Source organism: Dipodomys ordii, unplaced genomic scaffold (genome assembly GCF_000151885.1).
Source record: "Dipodomys ordii isolate 6190 unplaced genomic scaffold, Dord_2.0 Scaffold178, whole genome shotgun sequence".
Classification (NCBI taxonomy): Eukaryota; Metazoa; Chordata; class Mammalia; order Rodentia; family Heteromyidae; genus Dipodomys; species Dipodomys ordii.
Window position 1 is genome coordinate 3,341,644 of NW_012267394.1, and position 19,213 is coordinate 3,360,856.

Genomic DNA, 19,213 nt, shown 5'->3' on the forward strand with positions numbered 1-19,213 from the left:
ATTAAAAATCTCAAGGTCCAGTTCTAGCACACACGAACAAGGAAAATTTTAAAACCAGTCCTTTTACTGAACAGATATTTTCCCTGAGTAAATTTATGATGAGACTGAACTAATTTAGCTTTAAATAGTGTGAACATAAAGCTTCTTAAGAAAATTTAGAAAGTAGAAAATTCAGAAATCAAGATGAAAAGAAAGCAAAAAATAATCACAGTTGCACTGGACGAAACCATTATGTATGTACATATGACCATATAAGATGATGTTAAGCAAAATGAACCCCAAGATAGGGACACAGTGTTTTGTTTTTTTCTTTGTATTGTTTTTAACGTATTTATAATGTAGTTTTTTGTTTCTTTGGTATGTTCTTCCCCCACAGCATAACCCCTGTTTTCACTGTATTTGATTCTGGTTCCCTGCATTTTGTATATACATTTTTCTAATTTGGGAAGGGGAAGGGAAATAACAAAATGCTTAAATGAGGATACAGTTTGACCCATTGTAACAACGAGATGCATAAGACACTATGCTGAAAAGGAACTTTACAACTTCGACAGGGGTAGGGGACAGTTGGGGAGGTGGGGAGGGAAGGGATGGTAGGGGGAAAACAAAGGAGGAAGTAACAATGCTCCATAGGAAATGTACTCATAACCTAACTCATGTAACTGCAACTCCTGTCAGTATTTTTACAATTAAAAATATAAAAAATACAGAGAGATTGAGAGATCCATAGAGAAAACAAATCTAGTGTTATTTCAGAGACACTGAAGAAATACATTCATTTAAGAACCACAATAATGACTAATTTCAAAGGTTTAATGGGAGAAAAGAATCAGTAACTTGGGGCAAAGGTATGCAGTTATATTGTAGAAAAAAGAAGGAACAAATGTTAGAAAGCATGAACAAAAAGCGCACTGCTACATACCAAAACCCTTATTTAAAAAAAAAGAAGAAATGTGCCAATATTGAGACAAAATGTATTCAATTTTTCAAAGTATAAGATCTGACTAAAATAGAATCAAGATCCACAGAGTTAGAAATGAAAGGCTGGGAAGGTGGCTAAGCGGTAGAGTGCTTGCCTTGAATACATAAGACCCTGGATTTGATTCCTCAGCACTACATAAGCAGAAAAAGCTGGAAGGGGCACTGTGCCTCAAGTGGGGTTTGATTCCTCAGCACTACATAAGCAGAAAAAGCTGGAAGTGGAACTGTAGCTCAAGTGGTAGAATGCTAGCCTTGAGCTGAAGAGCTGAGGGACAATGCCCAGGCCCCACCACCGCCCCCCCCCCAAAAAAAGAGAAAAGAAACAGTGGATAAGCTGAATTGTCAGGTTGTGAAAAGCATGCTTCTAATCACATTTCTATCAGAAAAACAGCTGAGATTTATAAGCGCATGTACCCTGACTTGAATGCTGTATTTACTGCTTACATCTTGATTTGTGTTCTAAAAGGCCTCCCTTAAAGATTATACAGGTGGACCCATTGCAACAATGAGATGTACAAATCGTTATATGGAAAAACGAACTTTACAACTTGGGCGGGGGGGGGGGAGGGAGGAATAGGGGGGTAGGAGGGACGGGGGAGAGATGGGAAGGGATGGGAAGGGGAAACAAAAGAGGAGGCAATGTTTGATAAGAAATGTACTCATCTTGCCCATGTAATTGTAACCCCTCTGTATGGTATTTTCACAATAAAAGAAAAAGAAAAAGATTATATCGTGATTTCTATGGGGAAAATTCTCTTGCTAAAAACCACAAGTTCACTACTCTGTCAAATCAACAAACAAACTGTGCTAATATAAAAATATCAAAACGAGCTGAAGTAATGACAGATACCTATGTTCTCTCAGGAAAGGTTCTTGTTCTTTTACATTTACATTTGAGTGTGAATAGTATATTTTAGAGAAAGCTCAAAATGTATGGACATACGACCATATAAGATGATGCTAAGTGAAATGAACCTCAAGATATGGACACAAGAGGTTTATCTTTGTTGTTATTGTTTTTAATGTACTATGATTTTTTTTGTTTCTTTTGTATGTTCTTCACCCTATGTTATATCCACTGTTGTCACGGTATTTGATTTTGGTACCTTGCATCTAGTATACACAATTATCTAATTTGGGGAGGGGAAGGAGAATAACAAAATGCTGAAACAAGGACACAGGATGATACTCAAAAGACACAAAGTTGGAAATTAACTTTACAACTTTAGGGGGGGCAGGGGAAGAGTGGGGGACATTGGGGAGGGAATGGATAGTAGGAGAAAAACAAAGGAGGGGGTAACAATGCTAGACAGGAAATGTACTCATTACATTACTCATGTAACTGTAACCCCTCTGTATAGCATATTTACAGTAAAATAAAATTTAAAGAAATAGAATAAAATTGAAAAATTGACAGCTGTATTTTTAGGAAAACTGTAGTCAAATATATCGTTCAAAACTGTAGGACATGTGAACAAACACTCAAAATAGAAGTTTCAGCCCTGTTTACCAAACTATTTAAGGAAAATTTGGGATAAGGTAGACGTTTAATACCTCAAGATGAAAGGCAGAAAAAGCCTGGTGTGGTGGCTCGTGCCTGTAATCCTAGCTACGCAGGAGGCTGAGATCTGTGGATCATGGTTCTCAGTCAGCCTTGTCAGGAAAGTCTGTGAGACCCTTATCTCTAATTAACTGTCAGAAAATTAGAAGTAGTGTTGTGGCTCAATGTGTTAGAATGCTAGCCTTGAGTGAAAAACCTCAAGGACAGTGACCAGACACTGAGTTCAAGCCACATGACTGCAAACAAAAGGAAGAAAACATGGATCCACATTTCCATATAGCAGGATAGGCAAAGTCTAGGTACAAAATGTATTCATAGTGATAAATGGAAATATTTATTAATACATACAACCACTAAAGAAATTGATATTAAGGCTCCTACAAAAGTTAAACCAGATCTACCTTATGATCCTGCAGTACCACTTTTGGGCATATATCCCCAAAAGAATACATCAGTGTACTAGATTGTGATATCTGTAACACGCACATATATTTTAGCTTAGCTCACAGTAGTGTAAGATGAAACTCAGCTGAGGTGTCAAACACTGAATTAGTAATTAAAAAGTATGATATAGAGAATATTACTCTATCATAAAGAAAAGTGAAATTATCAGACACAGGAAACTGATAGAACTGGAGATTGTCATGGTGAGCAAGATAAGCCAAGCTCAAAAAGGCAAGCTGGGGACAGTGTTTCTTCTCTATAATCCTACTTACTCAGGAGGCTGAGATCTGAAGATTATGGCTCAAAGCAGGCCTCAGTAGGAAAATCCTTAGATTCTTATCTCCTATTAACCACTCTAAGCCTGAAGTAGAGCTGTAATGCTCAACTGGTAGGGCATATAACCCTTGGGCAAAAAGCTAAGGTACAGAGCCCACGCCCTGTGTTCAAGCACCAGAATTAGCACAAAATAAAAATAAAATAAAAAGGTATGCTTTTGCTCATTTATGGAATACAAACCTAATATGATGATGAGAATAACCGTATCAATGGTAATTGGTCATGAGTACAAAGTAGGGAAATATCAAAAAGGGGATCATTGAAAAGGGGGTGAAGAAAGGAGGGAAGATATATAGAGATATCTATTACACAGCATAATGAAATCTATGAAAGACTGTTTGATAAAAAAAGAAAAATACAGAAACACGGTGAAGGAGCACCAAAAAAATAACAGGCACAAGGAAATTTCCTAAGCAGTAGAGCACATGGTCAAAATATCAGGATTGGCTGAACCCAGGACACTAAATGTTCATCCAAGTGGTGGTAGGAATGTAGAGCCAATGCCAAAGAAAGAAATGCTTTCAGATATTACCTTGTGACTTACCTAGTGAAGAAAGAGGTAAATATCACTGTTGCTAGAAATAATCTGTACAACTCGAGGGCAGGGGTTGGGGGATAGGGAGGAGGGAAAGTGGGAGAGAAAAGAAGGAAGGGGTAACAAGTTTGACAATAAATATACTCATAACCTTATTTATGTAAGGTACATTACCTTGACAAAAAATAAAAAAGAAGGAAATTTTAGAATTTTCCAATAAATTTAACCTTATATGGGCTTAATACTTTCGTATTTTTTCATGACACTGTACTTATTGACTAAATTTAATTTCTGATTTGGTTTCTCTTAAGCACCATCTATTTTCCATCATGGAAATAACATCAGAATCAGGGTGTTTTTCAAGTGTTTGCAAGTACACTGTTGGTAGATTATCGGTTATGTGTTTTCATATTATTTCAAGTATGACTTACATGCTTTTCGGAAATACAAAGTAATGGTGTTATGGGATTCTAATAAATATTGTATGCAAACTTGCAAGCTTTAAAAATTCTCCATATTGTAAATGTGTACATTTAAAATATACTGTGTTAGCCAAAATGATATTAGTGTAGTAAGGTGAACAAACTCAGTAGCAAACATACAACTATAAACTTTTCAAGTCCAAATACCTGTAAAAAAAATAATACAAAACTAAGGAGTATGTCTGATCTTATTGTGACCCTAAAGAAATTAAAATTGTCAAGGTAAAATGAATAAGTTGGTATGTATTCATCAGTATTATTTCTAAAATAAAAATTTCAGTCAAGGAAGAGAAAGATTTCTCACCTAATCATTTTTGCACCTACTCATTATTCCTGTTACCTCTCCACAAATATACACGTAATAATACAGTGATAGAGACCAAACAATATAGAATAGCAAAAATCATCTCTAAGTAGAGCAGAGATTAAAAGAGAAGACCTGAGACTTTTACATTGCTTTAGGAAAACATAGGGAAAATATAGGAAAATATTTTTTCAGTAGGATTCCAATTGCTTTGTAAATAAGAACAAGAATAGATAAATGGGACCACATCGTTAAAATGTTTTGTACAGAAATAATTACTAGACTTAAGAGGCCACCCAAAGAAAGTGCGAGATTAATGTACCAAATACCCCCCCCAAAAAACTCAAAAAGTAAACAGAAAAAGAACTAGTAATCCAATTAATAAATGGGAAAATGAATAGTTCTCAGAAAATACGAATATTTACATGCCATGTAATATTACTAAGCTATTAATAAAAATGAAAATTTTAAGAAAAGAAAGAGGTAAGACATAATCAGTAATTGGGATGGTGCAAGGATAAAAGTGTGCATGAGAATGTTAAAAGTAATCCCCACAAAATCAATGCAAAAACATGGAAAAAATTCCAGAAGACACATTATTTTTTTATCCCTCACATAGCAGAATAATCATGAAGAAAGATTATGGATCAATCTAGAGTACAGAATCAACACAAAATGCCATGAAATAAACTAGATTTAGAAAGATAAAGCTAGACCATAAAGATAAACATACAAAGAGATAATTATTGGATTGTTTGATAGGATTAATAGAAGAGAAAAATAAATTTAGTGAACTTGCAATCAATAAAAGTAAGTATATATGTAGATGGATTTGAAAATGGGACCCGTTCCTTTTTAGAGGAAAAACTGAAAAAAATGAGTACAGACCCATATGTTAATACTAAAACACATTTAAAAAATCACAAAATACACATCTAACTACCTAAAGATACTCTATTTTGAACATTCATAGAAAATAAAACAAACCAGTTCCAGCACACACACAAAAAAATACAAACCCTGAGAGGGTGGATTTTAGTCTATTAGGCAAATAGAGAATATGCTATTAGCTCAAACCTCAGGATAAGAACTCTTAAAGTCCATTTTGTCTTTAACCCATTTATTAATTGGGTTGTGAGAGGAAAGGAGGATATTCTTAGGAGAGGATCATAAAGACACAATGGCTACGTGCATATGATCATATAAAATTGAAATGAACTTCAAGAAATGGAAATGAAATCTTTTTTTTTTTGCTTTGTTGCTGTTTTTGTTTTCTTTACCTTTTGTATTGTCATCTTTGGGAAGGTAAGGGGGACACAGAAAGGGTAAGACAAATGGTCACCAAATGTAGCAGTGATACTCACTAGACACTATGTTGAAAATGAACTATAGGAATTGAGGGGTGAGACAGAAGGGAAAACCTCGGAAAGAGCATAGAAGTGATGATATTGTCCAAAAAGAAATTTACTCATTACCTGACTTATGTAACTGCAATTCCTCTGTACATTACCTTTATGATGACAATTAAAATGTATTAATATATAAAATAATAAAATACACTGATAAAAACATAAAACATAGACACAGGTCTTCAATCTGCAGGATGAAGATTTCTGCTTCTTGTCAGTTCTTGCTGGTGGTGAGTTGAATCAGAAGGCCTGCCAAGTTAGGTGCCTTTGTCCTGGACTCTCTCTGTTGGTATGCCAACTACGCCTCCACCACTGCCATGGTTGCCACTGCAGTGGCTAATGACAAGTGCTCAGATCTGTCTCCTGGCCTGGGTTTTCTCTCTCTGGCCAAACACTATGTACTGTGATGACACACTTGGAGTGATTCTCTAGCTTAGGACTGTTCACTGGAACACTAACACTGCTTTCTATGTGAGAGGTTGATTAACCTCGAAGCTTCTCCTTTGCCATCTTCCTCAGAATCCAACAGATCAAGAATATGTGGTATATGTACACAATGGAATTCTATGCCTCCATCAGAAAGAATGACATTGCCCCATTTGTTAGGAAATGGAAAGACGTTGAAAAATTTATATTAAGTGAAGTAAGCCAGGCGCAAAGAAACATGGGTCCCATAGTTTCCCTTATTTGCAATAACTAGTATATGTTTGAGACAAGTAGAAACGGTCTGATAAATTGATTTTAGTCGAAATGAACCCCAAGGTAAGAGCTCAAATGGTTTTTCTTTCTTGCTATTGTTTCTAACATATTTATAAAATGATTTTTTTGCTTTGTATGTCCCTCCCCCATGGTATAAACCCTGTTTTCATTGTATTTGATGTTGTTATTAAAGAAATATCAACAATAAGTTCATATATTCATATAAGAAAGATCACATTAAAATCAATATAGAATCTCAAAAGAAAAAAACTATGTGAAGGACAACTACAAGGATGTCATGTTCTAGGTTCTAATCAAATGCACATGAACATAATCAGAAAATAATGGATTCTGAGAAACTTGGTAACTTGCAAGGAAATGTTAAAAGTTCAGTGTATGTTTCAAGCAAAAGTATTGGAAAAAGCCTAACCATTAAGTTCTCACTCAAGTGTTGTTAATTTAGGTATTTACAGATCATCGGTTGAGGAAAGAAGGAAAGTTATATGAATGGATATCTTGAAAATTGTCAATGAGGCTGATACAAAAGTAATAATCACATCACCATTTCAAAAAATGGACAAAGGATCAGCTGGTACATTTAAAAATTACATGCCACAATAATCATCATGTTATTTCTAAATTCAAAAGTATATCCTTAGAAATTTCAAGATTCCAGTATTAACTCAAACTACAAATCTGGAAAATGTAAAATATTTTACATTTTACATATAAATGTTGTTTTATTGGCATGGTTTTAGCTGGCAGTTAAACACTGTACATGAAGGTTATCAGAACAGTACTACAGGAGTACTTTCTCTGACATTCTAATGACAAAAGTTCAAGTAGCAATAAGTTACATTCTTCAGGAACCACCAAACTACATAAGTAATGATTTAAGTAAATAAGTATATAATTTGTAAAGAAACTCTTAAAGTACATTCCTTTCTTTCAGCAAAATATATTAACATTTCCAGGATAGAAAATAAAATTTTTGAAGTGTGAAAAATATTTACTTATAGGTAACATACAATGAGAAATTAACTTTACCATATTTAAAGGGGGGAGCAAAGATCCAGTAACTTAATCAGTACCCCATCATATACCAAATAAATCCATGAAATAAACATCCCACAATCTACATCGTTCCAATTTTCATTAAAAAAAATAAAACACTAACCAGTACCAATCCAGGAAAAGTAACAGTATTATCTCTGAGAACATAACAAATGCAGTTGGAGGGGCTTGGAAGGTGTCCCAGTGGTAAAGTTCTTCCCTTGCACACATGAGGTCCTGGGTTCAATTCTTCAGCACCACATAAACAGAAAAAAAGGCCGGAGGTGGCACTGTGGCTCAAAAAGTAAAGCACCCACCTTGAGCTGAAGAGCTGAAGGACAACACCCAGGCCCAGAGGTCAGGCCCCATGACTGACCCCACACACACAAAACAAGGTGCAGTTGGAAATAAGTAAAAGTAATTTTAAAAGGGAGAACCATAATTTTACCTGGCAGGATATACAACATTGGGAAAACAGTCATATAGACAGAAATTCCTAGTTAAACTTAAAAAGAAAATGGATACTCATGTATTATACTAGAAATACATTGAAATGAAACTAACAAGAAATTACTATCTTAAAACAAGTCATAATGGAAAGAACATTACTTACAACGACTGGAGGATATGGGTCCATTCTCAGTACAGTCTACAAAAATGGAAAAGTTGAAGAATAAATTTAAAAAGTTGAAACACAGGACTGAATAATTATTAAAGAATTAAGGCAAGACTTAGTGATTTCATATATTTGAATTTTTATGAGAGGATTTCTTTAAATTCCAGTCAGCTTCACCAAAGTAAAAACAGAGCAGACAAGTTGAATTATATCGTTATTATAATATGACATCTATTTCCATTGTCCATAAAGCTAATACAAGACTTGAGGAATTCAGAAAGCTCACAAGGAAATCTACTAATAAACTGAGGACAAGTTCAAATAATCAGGAAAGATATGGATAGATATATAAATGACACAAGGGATGATAGAAATGTCCAAGATAAGAAACAAAGGAAAAATATCTGTCAGATGCTAGATTATAAATTATTCTATAATGAAAGCTGTAAAAATTAGTTTTGGGAGTAGCAAAAATAGATAAATATATATGAGAAGGCTGAAACAATAACTATTATAAAACGATTTCCAGAAATAAGGAGCAAAGAACAGAAGACAAGTAAGTCTAAATTACCCTCCATGTTCAAGAATTACAGTAAAGAAATGTCTTATCTCATTCCAGATATATACTTGTGGAGCTTTCAAGAGTGCAAAACCATGTCAAATCAGTTAGAAATCTAAAAAATATAACCAAAAATGTTAAATGGAAATAACCAGAATATAAAATATATATAAAATATGTTAACAAAGACAAAAATAAAATTATATAGTCTCATTAATGTAAAATACAGTATTATGTAGATTAGAAATAATTACAGGCTTGAAAGAAGATATAATGGAAGTAAAAGGATACATCAGCAAAAGGGGAAAAAGAGAAAAATCACCACCACAATGACAATTGCTACATGGAATGACCATGTAGTAATGATGCATTGATAGACAGCATAAATAAAAATTTATGCCATGTGGTATTAAATAAATATTAAAGAAATACATAGTTGTTTACCTAAAATATGCTCAAATTGTACCAAGAATATTAGCAACAAAATTAGAAAACAATGTTGAATACAAACCATCCTTTGTTACAAACTGGTTTCTAGCCACAGTTTACATGAAGATGACCAAGACATTAGAATTGAAGAAATAAAGAATCTCAAAAGGAAATATGAGAATTTGAAAAACATTCCAAGAACTATAATGAGATGAATTTGGAGCACTAAATTTTAAACCAAATACTAATGCTGATAAAAAAAAATGTGCTTATAAGGCAGGCATCGGTGGCTCACACCTGTAATCCTAGCTATTCAAGAGGCTGAGATCTGAAGATAGTAGTTCAAATCCAGCCCAGGAAGGAAAGTCTATGAGACTTTTATCTCCAATTAACCACCAGAAAACCAGAAGTGGTGCTGTGGCTCAAGTAGTAGAGCACTTGCCTTGAGCTGAAGAGCTGAGGGACAACATCCAGGCCTAGAGTTTAAGCCCCAACGACTGACAGAAAAAAAATCAGTTATAAAAGGAAAAACTAGAATTGAAAACAAGAAGACTTTTTTTCTTCTTCTGTTGCCATTTTCATTTTCTTTCATTTGTTCCTTTAGATGTCTTTGGGAATGAAAGGGAAGGTGCAGAACTGGAGGGAAATAAATGCAGCAATAGTTTTCATTGGGTACTAGGTTGATAAACTACACAATTTATGGGTGGGAATGGGAGGGAAAAACTGTGAGAGAGCAAGGGAAGAGGTAAAATTGTCCAAAAAGAAAAGTTACCTGATTTCAATAACTCTAACCCTTCTGGACATAACCTTTATGGTAACAATAAAATTTTAAAAATAAAATGCTATCCAGAATCAAGATATAAATTATAATTCAGTGAAAGTCTAAAAAGTGAATAATGACCATGTAGTAATGATGCATTGATAATTCTGCATTAAGTTCAAATAATAATTAAAATATCAATTTGAAAACACATCAGAAAATACACATTTCATAAAGGAAAAATTATACTTAAATCAAGATAGCTACTAAAATTTTGAACTTTCCGAATTTAACTGCAAAATCAATATAGAGGTAGAATGTTTAAAAGTGTTCCAACATATTATCTTGTGAGTCTCATTGTTGCAGTTGGTAATCGTGTGTCCTTATTTCAGCATTTGGTGGGGAGGATGAGTGGAGGAGGCAGGGGAGGGGTGGGATAGTAGGAGACAAACAAAGGAGAGTGTAATAATGCTTGACAAGAAATGTACTCATTATCTTACTCATGTAACTATAATCCCTCTGTACAGCATCTTTACAATAAAATAAAAATATTCCATGGACACTATAAATTATCAACCTGTAAGTATTAGACTCTTTTCAGCTGGCTGCTAAACATTGGTACACGAAGCTGTGAGGCAAATACAGAATTTTGCAAAATGTTCTGACATCATAATGACAAAGAAATTAAAGGTGGCTACAAGTTACCTGTGCCAAGAATCTAAAAGTACCTTATGTAAAGAATTACAGAAAGTTAAAGGTAAATTTTAAACTTCTCATTGTGTTTTCATCACTTAAATGGAAAGTAATCTCACATGAATTAATCAAAATAGTAAGATACAGAAATAAATTGACTACCCATACAGGTACTAGTATATGTCTGGGACAAGCAGAAAAGGTCAGATAAGATGATGTTAAGCGAAATGTTTGAAGCTTTCTGGACATTGGTGTGCCATTGGTGTACCTCAGGTATGCTGATGGTCTCATGTGTAACCTCTGAAGACACTAAGTGGCCACACCCTTTGTCATTATTTGGTAAGCAAGTCATTCCCACAACCGGGCATGCAGAGTATTAAACATCACAAAACACCATCCTGACACTTCTGAGTGGGAGAGGCCAAGATTTTCTATGTAGAGAAAAGGAGTTTTAACTTATTTTGTCTAAGATCAGGATTCAAACTCAATGTCTGGGACTTTTGCTCACTGGCAAGCACACTACCACCTGATCCATGCCTCCAACCCTAAAGGGAGTATTTCTTTAACAGTCCTAAGGAGGCTTTCAAATTAACATGCCATCCCTCCCCATATCCTCTCCATTTTTCATCTCACCTGATGCAGATATAAGTTGTCATCTACAATGACTCAGATTGTAAGCAACAAGTTATCTATGTTTTCAGATAAATCAGAAAACCTGTGGTCACATGCCACTCCAGAGATAAGCAATTTTACTGTACATGCCCCAAGAAGCTTGAGTTTTTGAGAATAGCAGATTTTGTGACATCTGGATTCCAAATTTGAGGCTAGTGTAGCAAAGTCTTTAAAGGTCTTCAAAGGAAAGGACTTTGAAATATTGATTTAGACAGGAGAATGCCAAAGGTTTAAGAAAATTTTAACACATCTGATATTGTCAACAACATTGGAGTTGCCTGAATTATGCAAAGTTTATATTGTATGTACATGAAAAGCACGACTTGATCCTTAGGTGCCTATATAGACAATCTGCAATCTGTTTCTTACCTTTCAAAACAATTAAACAACAAAGCAAGAGTTTGGCCACCCTTTTTATGGGCCATTGTTGCTACTTATGACCTATTCTGAGATGGTAAGAAATTTAATTGTCAGCCCCTTGTGGTGTGTGTGTGACACATCAGGGTATTATCATGCTAGAAATAAAAGGGGGTTATTTAATGACTACTGATAGAAAGGGAATCCAGACAATTATCCATACCTTTGACTGAGTTATAAAATTGGAATCTCACAGACTATTCTGCTCAGGATGCCTTTGAAACATGATCCTCCTGATCTCATTTTCCTGAATAGCTAGTATTACAAGGCTGAGATAAATTTCTTTAGTTGATTTGAGAATTGTGCCTGTTGCTATAGCCGTTCTGGTGGAAATTTATGCACTTCATTCTTGGTTTTGCACTGGGGTATGGATTAAGTATGTAAGTGGGTAATTTGGCACATTAATCTGATATTCAACAGGGCTCTCACAACAAAATGAATGGTACCTGATACAGAAGATTTAGAACCATTAATAATCCAAGAAAGTAAACAAAATGTATGTCAGTTATGCCACAGACTGTCCAAAACAGATATGTGCTACTACCATCTTTTCTCTAACCAAGTAACCCATCTAATTTTTGTCTACAGAAATTATCCCCAAGATTCCATTCAAAGGAACTATCTCCTCATTCACTAAAATAGTTATACTTAGGCCAAAAATAAAAAATCCCAACTTTTCCATCATCATGAGCTTATTAGTAAATAAATCTGTCAGAATTGTCCCAAAGTGTTTTCAGATGGAATTGGTATGATGCCATCCATAAACATAAAAACCACATAAAATCATGATGCACCTAAACAAACCAACGAGAATTCTTCAGAGGCAAGGCAAGTACTAGGCACTAGTGGTTCCTGCCTGTAACCCTTTCTACTCAGGAGGCTGAGATACGTTGATCACAGTTCATAGCCAGCCTAGATTGGAAAGTCTGGGAGACTTTTATCTCCAATTAGCTATTTATAAATACCAGAAGTGGAGCTGTGGCAAAAACACTAGAGAACTAGCCTTGAGCTCAAAAGGTCAGAAAGAGCATGCAGGACCTGAGTACAAGCCCCAGAAATAGTCAAAAAAAAAAAAAAAGGCAAAGCCAGGTAATGAGAAGCCTCAACAAAATGACAGTAAATAGATAGAGATGAACTCCAGATTATTAGTATTATTTACTCTCTGACCTGTACCACAAATAATGCAACAAAAATTGCCCCCTATGGGGCCAAGTCCACAGGGAAAACTACTTAAAGTTGTGGGATAAAGGGCTCTTGATATACATCTGAGAGTACTCACACAGAGTTGGATAAAGTGGCATGATTTCATTCAAAACCCTTTCCTTTTCCCAAAAAGTTTATCCAACAATGGGAGTCCTGAGTCTGTAGTGCCCAGGGGAAACAAGAGAAGTGCTCTGGACCTGTATCTGGCTTGAGCAGCTGCTGCTATGTGACTTAGTCTCCCCTCTTTTTGCATGTCAGCACCTCTGTTGATACTGGATCAGAGATTGACTGATTAGGGTCTCCCTGCAACCCCTGGGGCCTTATTCTCTATGAGATAAAGTGAGAAATCTCCATGACTTACTAAGTGGTTACCAGATTTGATACTAGAAATTTGGGCCCTTTATCAAAATACCAAATCATAAATGATGAGACCAGCCTTTTGGAGAAAAGCAAATAAACTTTATTAATTTTAAGCAAACATTGTTAACATGTAAAAACAACAACAATTCTATTCCAAGGGTGAGGGGGAAGGGATTTCATAGAACAGCTAAGAAAAATGGGTTTCTGGATGTATGTGTCAAGGCATTGACTTTGGGCAAGAAGGATACACTATAAGTTCTAAAGTTGCATTCCTTCATGCCTCAAATGCTCTTTAACTCATAGTTTGTGAGATTAGGAGAGCGCTGTGGTGAACCTGCATGGAAATGTAAAGACATTCTTGAGTGTTTTCACATGAAGAAATGAGTGGGAAGAGAAATACCAAACATATTTTTTACACTTGTTTAACTGAAAGCATGCTGCTCACTAAAGGCAGTTACTTATCTGGCCCAAAATATAATTGTAAGTATAATTAGGTGTTTGTTTTGAATATATGATTTGTCACAAATGCTTCCCTCATTATTTACCCTACTTGGTAAAGTAGATGGGTTTTAAGATCTGTCTGTCTTCCCTACACAAGAGTAAGTGGGTGGATCCCTTCATTCAGAGAGTACACAAGTCAAAATAAATACTAACTAGGCTGTCCTTTGGGGAAGGATCTACAGAAGTGAGTGGGTTGACTTGCTCTACATTGCTCAGGTCCCACTTTTGTATGCTGAAACAACCTACAGTTTAAACTTGCCAGAAGAGATTATGGTGACCCACTGCAACTCAGTATTCATCTGGCTGTGATGGCTTGAAGGTAACTTTGGTGGGTGCATTAACATGAGGGGAATGGAGCAATCCTGTCAATAAGAAGTGTGTCCTCCTAATCATAGAAGAATCATAGAAGAATGTTTTTAAGTCTGTACAATATGGTTCCTTTAAATCTTAATTTCTTTTGAATATTTTCTGTAACTTTGTCATTCTGTACACAACTGTGTACATTATATAAATTGCATCTTATATGCCTTCTTGAATAAGAAGTAACCTAAACTTGTATGCTGTGCTTTCTAACTTTGCAGAGCGATGTTGACACATCAGACCACAGTGACAATTATACGAACTTAGCTGGAAACTGGTGGTTCATTCAGATTGTCCTAGCTACTTTGGAGGATGAGGACCAGGGTTCAAAGCCAGCCCAGGCAGGAAAGTCCACGAGACTATTATCTCTAACTACCCAAAAAAGCTGTATGAGGAGCTAGGGTTCAAGTTATAGAGAACTAGTTTTGACCACAGAAGCTCAATGACAGCATCCAGACCCTGAGTTCAAGTCCCAGAATCTTCCTCTCAAATACAATGTCATCTTTGGTAACAAGAGTTTGTTGATAGTGCTAATGAGAAAAACTCATCATTACTAGTCAGAGCTTGGAATCTCCTTAAATACAGTTTTGGAATTAGAATTGCTGTGATCACCTCACTCTTTAGGTTTTATTTGAGATTTAAAATATATGGGATCTGTAGACAGCAAAGAGTAACAAAGATGCAATGACTACAACTAAAATATTAGAGCCACATTAGAGATACGCATTGTAACTTACATAAGGACAGTAGCCTCTAATTCAGTTTGACCTTTCTCCAAAGGTCCATGTTACTACAGAGGAGATGTTAAATGTGGGTTTAATACTTAGAGAAATACATATTTCAGCAAATGAAATACTAAATGCCTAAAATAATTCTTAATATTCAATTTCAAATTTTGTTACTTACAGTGTTCATCAGAATTTTTGGTTACACGGAGAATATATTTTCTTGAAATGAAGTGTATTCACGAGAAATTTCTTCTTTATGAGTAGATTCTAGGTCAAAAAGAGTCTGAAACAAAAATACGGTTCCAAGATGCCCCTCAGTAGACGAATGGATCAAGAAAATGTGGTATATATACACAATGGAATTCTATGCCTCCATCAGAAAGAATGACATTGCCCCATTTGTTAGGAAATGGAAAGACTTGGAAAAAATTATATTAAGTGAAGTAATCCAAGCCCAAAGAAACATAGGTCCCATGATTTCCCTTATTTGCAATATCTAGTATATGTCTGAGTCAAGCAGAAAAGGTCAGATAAGGTGATGTTAGGAAAATGAACCCTAAGATATGTATTTTAAATGTTTTTTCTTTCATGCATTTGTTTCTAACGCAATTATAAGATTATTTCTTTGTTGCTTTGTATGTCCCCTGCTTTCACTGTATTTGATGTCGGTATAATTTGTGGAGGGGAAGGGGAAAAACAAGTCGTTTAAATAAGGATACAGGTAGACCTGTTGCAACAATGAGAAGTACAAGTTGTCATGTCAAAAACGAACTTTACAACTTGGGGGGGGGGAGGATTGGGTAGGGGGAGAAGAAAGGATGGGAAGGGATGGGAAGGGTAAACAAAGGAGGAGGCTACAATACTTGATAAGAAATGTACTTACTGTCTTGCCCATGTAATTGTAAGCCCTCTGTACAGTATTTTCACAATAAAAATTTTTTTTCACAAAATCCGGTTCCACTATAAATAATGTTTTCATTTCAATAAAGCAATATTTCAAAAGAGGTGGGTATGAACGACCACAATATGTTTATTTGTGGGGATAGGATCAGGCTAACTTTTCCTGAGTATTCTCGAAATATGACCATGATGATTTCTGTCTCTCAAGTAGTTGGTATCATAGGCATGAACTAGTGAGATAGCCACAACTTACAATTTAAATTTCTACTCATCATTCAGAAAACATACTATATAAAATGTATGACTATATAAAATGTATGACTAAAATGTTACAGAGAAATTATGTAATGAATAGTTGATCTCTTTCATATTCAGCTGATCATAAATGAATATATCAATAGAAGTAACACAAAATGCATAGAGATTAATGTCTTGAGATTAGGAAGTATATAAAGGAATATAATTTAATAAGTAAAATCAATCAGCTATAAATATCCCAGAGTAAGAGCATCAAGACAGAATAGAACACAGGGGAGTGTCAGAGAAAGCATCTATCCTGGAGGGGTGAGAGGAAAGAAAGCTGCAGCAAATAGAACTTTGAAAGAAGTGGGCGTCTGCACATGTAAAATCTTGGAAGAGGAAGTCCTGACTATTTTGAAAGAGGGAAGGGCTGTGATTAGGATCATTACATGAATAACCTTTAAGGACTAACCTCAGGTAAATCTAAATACATCAGGCAAGGAATGAGGTGGTCCTAAACTAGTACAAGACCAATTATAGATCATGACAGGTGTGAAACAACCACTGCCGTCATAAGAATCACAGAGCATTATGTTAACTTACTGGGAAGGGTACTGAAACACAGTATTCTTAAGTAAAAGTAATGTTGTTACTTTAATTAGCAACATTAACACTAGCATTTAGAACTCCTCTCCCAAACCTGTATGTTAACTAATGATAAACTCTCATGGAGGATTTCAACAGTATATTTGCTATTCCAAAGTGGTTGAAATTAAATGCTACCCATACACTGGTTTGTGTATACCAAACATTCTATAAAAATAGAATTTCTATTTATAAACTAGATTCCTTTAACCATCTCAATTAATTGGATGGAAGCATGAAGTAATTTTTTTTGTGGGTTGATTTTGTTTTGTTTGTTTTTTTGTTGCTCATCCTGGGGCTTTAACTCAGGCCCAGTGCACACAGTCCCTGAGGTTTTATGCTCAATGAAAGCACTCTACTACTTTATGCACAGCTCCACTTCAGGAGTGTCCTTCCTGGATTGGCTTTGCACCTCAAACCTCAAATCTCAGCCTCTTGAGAAGCTAGAATTACAGGAATGAGCCACTAGCAGCCAGCAGAAGAATGAAGTTTTAATATGATTGTTAAAAAGTATTTAAATACATTTTCAAAAAGAGGAAGGGGAAGCCTCAGAGAAATAAGAGGAAACTAATATTTAAAGAAAGAAAAGGAAAAGTGAAATTGATTCCTAAGTGAATAACAGCAGTAGCCAAAAGTCCATGTGTCTTTCAAGTTTTCATAAGATTCACAGATAATGTTCACAAAATATCCATCTTTGTTCACCTTTTCATTGTTCTGTATGTCTAGGGCCTGTTTTATCATAGTAAATGCCTATATAAAACAATTTATTGGCTACTCAATAACATAAGAAATCAAACGTAGAAAAGCACAGGGTGCTCATGCCTGTGATCCTAGCTTCTCAAGAGGCAGAGATGTGAGGATTGCAGTTTGAAGATAGTTCAGGAAAGTATGAGAAACTCTTATCTTCAGTTAACAAGCAATTGCCAGAAGTGGAGCTCAGGTTCAAATGGAAGAGTCCTATTTTTGAGGGAAAAAAAAGCTCAGGGAAAATATTCAGGCTTTGAGTTCAAGCCCCAAGACTGGCACACACAAAAATTTTTCCATGAACTATTCGGAAAGTACATGGAATTCAGGATCCTGCTCTCATATAAGAATATACAGATATAAAATTGGTTATGGAAGAAATAACTATGAAAAATTATAATCAGTTTTATGCAGGATATCTACACTTCTGGGAATGGTCAATTTACCAATCCCTATTTTTGAAAAAGTAGTGACCATTATGAATGTATCCTAAAATTGAAAATGAATTTAGCAGTATGTCAACTTGACCAACACTGTTATGAATATAATCCTGAGTAATTTTAGACATACAAACACAATGTTCTTAACACAATTTTAGAAAGTAATAAGGATATTCTCTTCTACATTTACAGTAAGCTTTGTAAGAAAATACTGTGTGGCCAAATGAAACAGACCATGAAATGATTCTGGAATAAATTTCCCAAGGATGCTATTTTCTTGCTGTAAGCAGTTACATATTTTTGAAAAGTTTCTTGCTGTTCTTGAAACTGAGTCTGCAAGAAAAAGAGAAAGAGATGTAGTAATTTGGGACAAGTTAACACTGACCAAATTAATTCCATAGTAAATTAAAACATAACAACTTGTGATTAATAAAATATTTTTCTTTTTTTAAGAAATGGTATGATCAAGTTTATATAACTTGTGTTTCCCAATACCATGTAAAACTACATAGTAATCCAGTCAAGGATTCATTTAATTAAAAAGCATAATTTTTAGTATTTTATTCAAACTCTTGTGCAAATAGATTTTCATTCGATATGCCAAATTATATATACAATGCATCTCAATCTGGGTCACCCCTCTTATATTCTATTCAATCTCATCCCACACATTTCCTCATTTCTAAGTTAAGCTTTGTCTAACATAGACTGAGTGCTATAAACTAAATTTGCTCATATCTTGAGGGCATAAAAATCCACACTCTAGTGCTTCTAATGTTGGACTTTCTGTTCCTCTTTGAATTACCTTGAAATAGCCAGTCATTAGGTTATTAGCCACTTAGTCTCTTACATAGGAACCTACTACACTTCAAAATATACAAAATTTAGATTAGCAAAGCATTCTATAAGAACCATATGTCAGATAATATTCTGAAGCCAGTTAATAAAATTTATTGAACAGTAACTCATTTGATATAAAGCAATTAATGAATTAGGGAATTTTAGTATGTCTTCTTTCAAGAAGGAAAGAGAGGCATATACTTAACTGGCCTATGGATTCCCAGATAGCAAAGTTCAATGAACAGCAAATAGTGGGGTTCCAGAGTTAAGATTCATGGCACTCTGTAAACTATATATTAATT